We start from the raw sequence: 3285 nt of genomic DNA on the forward strand, positions 1-3285 counted from the left end.
CAAGCTCGGGTCAAAAAAATTTTTTTTTCACGGTGACTCAAAACATCAATTTTAGACTCCCCTGAGTATGAAAAGTGAAACGAAAATCATTTTTGAGAAGAAAAAATTTTTGTATGGGAGGGCCCCTGCTAGAACATTTTTCCCAAGTGCGTCGATTTTTGGGTCGCCGACACAAGCTCGGGTCAAAAAAATTTTTTTTTCACGGTGACTCAAAACATCAATTTTAGACTCCCCTGAGTATGAAAAGTGAAACGAAAATCATTTTTGAGAAGAAAAAATTTTTGTATGGGAGGGCCCCTGCTAGAACATATTTCCCAAGTGCGTCGATTTTTGGGTCGCCGACACAAGCTCGGGTCAAAAAAATTTTTTTTTCTCGGTGACTCAAAACATCAATTTTAGACTCCCCTGAGTATGAAAAGTGAAACGAAAATCATTTTTGAGAAGAAAAAATTTTTGTATGGGAGGGCCCCTGCTAGAACATATTTCCCAAGTGCGTCGATTTTTGGGTCGCCGACACAAGCTCGGGTCAAAAAAATTTTTTTTTCTCGGTGACTCAAAACATCAATTTTAGACTCCCCTGAGTATGAAAAGTGAAACGAAAATCATTTTTGAGAAGAAAAAATTTTTGTATGGGAGGGCCCCTGCTAGAACATTTTTCCCAAGTGCGTCGATTTTTGGGTCGCCGACACAAGCTCGGGTCAAAAAAATTTTTTTTTCACGGTGACTCAAAACATCAATTTTAGACTCCCCTGAGTATGAAAAGTGAAACGAAAATCATTTTTGAGAAGAAAAAATTTTTGTATGGGAGGGCCCCTGCTAGAACATATTTCCCAAGTGCGTCGATTTTTGGGTCGCCGACACAAGCTCGGGTCAAAAAAATTTTTTTTTCTCGGTGACTCAAAACATCAATTTTAGACTCCCCTGAGTATGAAAAGTGAAACGAAAATCATTTTTGAGAAGAAAAAATTTTTGTATGGGAGGGCCCCTGCTAGAACATATTTCCCAAGTGCGTCGATTTTGGGTCGCCGACACAAGCTCGGGTCAAAAAAATTTTTTTTTAACGGTGACTCAAAACATCAATTTTAGACTCCCCTGAGTATGAAAAGTGAAACGAAAATCATTTTTGAGAAGAAAAAATTTTTGTATGGGAGGGCCCCTGCTAGAACATTTTTCCCAAGTGCGTCGATTTTGGGTCGCCGACACAAGCTCGGGTCAAAAAAATTTTTTTTTCACGGTGACTCAAAACATCAATTTTAGACTCCCCTGAGTATGAAAAGTGAAACGAAAATCATTTTTGAGAAGAAAAAATTTTTGTATGGGAGGGCCCCTGCTAGAACATATTTCCCAAGTGCGTCGATTTTGGGTCGCGACACAAGCTCGGGTCAAAAAAAAAATTTTTTTCATGGTGACTCAAAACATCAATTTTAGACTCCCCTGAGTATGAAAAGTGAAACGAAAATCATTTTTGAGAAGAAAAAAATTTGTATGGGAGGGCCCCTGCTAGAACATTTTTCCCAAGTAAATTCGATTTTACCCGGTGAGTCAAAAAATTTTGATAAAAATATTTTTCCAAAATCGTGTTCATTGCCTATTATAAGGGACCAGGTCAGCTCACACGCATTTTTGGAGACCATATGGAAAGTGCGTCTGGGATTGCGGAAATTAAGTTTAGAGTGTTAAATGATGGTTTCGCAATCCCGAAAGGCTCAAAATCCACCCTAAGGTTCCCCGGGTGAAATGTGGTTTCCAAGGTGTGAGCACTATCGGTGATAGAGTTGGAATGTGATTTCCAGAGCGCAGGGCGACTGGGCTAGAGCGAAAATCATAGACAAAGGTAAGTATTGGACTGAACGACTCGAAGCAAACGAAAATCATAGACAAGGGTAATGGACTGAACGAATCGAAGCAAACGAAAACCGCAAACAAGGGTAATGGACTGAACGAATCGAAGCAAACGAAAACCACAGACAAGAGTAATGGAGTGAACGAATGGAAGCAAACGAAAACCAAAGACAAGAGTAATAGAGTGAACGAATCGAAGCAAACGAAAACCACAGACAAGAGTAATAGAGTGAACGAATCGAAGCAAACGAAAGTCATGGACAAGAGTACTGAAAATCGGACCAAACCTCTAGAAGCACACGAAAATCATGGACAAGAGTACTCAAAAACACGGACCAAACCTATCGAAGCACACGAAAACCATGAACACAGGGATAACTGAAAACGAACCTACCTATCAGAGCATGTGAAAGTCATGGACAAGAGTACTGAAAATCGGACCAAACCTCTAGAAGCACATGAAAATTATAGACAAGAGTACTCAAAAACACGGACCAAACCTATCGAAGCACACGAAAACCATGAACACAGGGATAACTGAGAACGAACGTACCTATCAGAGCATGTGAAAGCATGGACAAGAGTACTGAAAATCGGACCAAACCTCTAGAAGCACACGAAAATCATGGACAAGAGTACTCAAAAACACGGACCAAACCTATGGAAGCACACGAAAACCATGAACACAGGGATAACTGAGAACGAACCTACCTATCAGAGCATGTGAAAGCATGGACAAGAGTACTGAAAATCGGACCAAACCTCTAGAAGCACACGAAAATCATGGACAAGAGTACTCAAAAACACGGACCAAACCTATGGAAGCACACGAAAACCATGAACACAGGGATAACTGAAAACTGACTGTGAACCTATCAGAGCATGTGAAAGCATGGACAAGAGTACTGAAAATCGGACCAAACCTCTAGAAGCACACGAAAATCATGGACAAGAGTACTCAAAAACACGGACCAAACCTATGGAAGCACATGAAAACCATGAACACAGGGATAACTGAAAACTGACTGTGAACCTATCAGAGCATGTGAAAGCATGGACAAGAGTACTGAAAATCGGACCAAACCTCAAGAAGCACACGAAAATCATGGACAAGAGTACTCAAAAACACGGACCAAACCTATGGAAGCACACGAAAACCATGAACACAGGGATAACTGAAAACTGACTGTGAACCTATCAGAGCATGTGAAAGCATGGACAAGAGTACTGAAAATCGGACCAAACCTCAAGAAGCACACAAAAATCATGGACAAGAGTACTCAAAAACACGGACCAAACCTATGGAAGCACACGAAAACCATGAACACAGGGATAACTGAAAACTGACTGTGAACCTATCAGAGCATGTGAAAGCATGGACAAGAGTACTGAAAATCGGACCAAACCTCAAGAAGCACACGAAAATCATGGACAAGAGTACTC

Source organism: Anopheles moucheti (genome assembly GCF_943734755.1).
Source record: "Anopheles moucheti chromosome X unlocalized genomic scaffold, idAnoMoucSN_F20_07 X_unloc_7, whole genome shotgun sequence".
Lineage (NCBI taxonomy): Eukaryota > Metazoa > Arthropoda > Insecta > Diptera > Culicidae > Anopheles > Anopheles moucheti.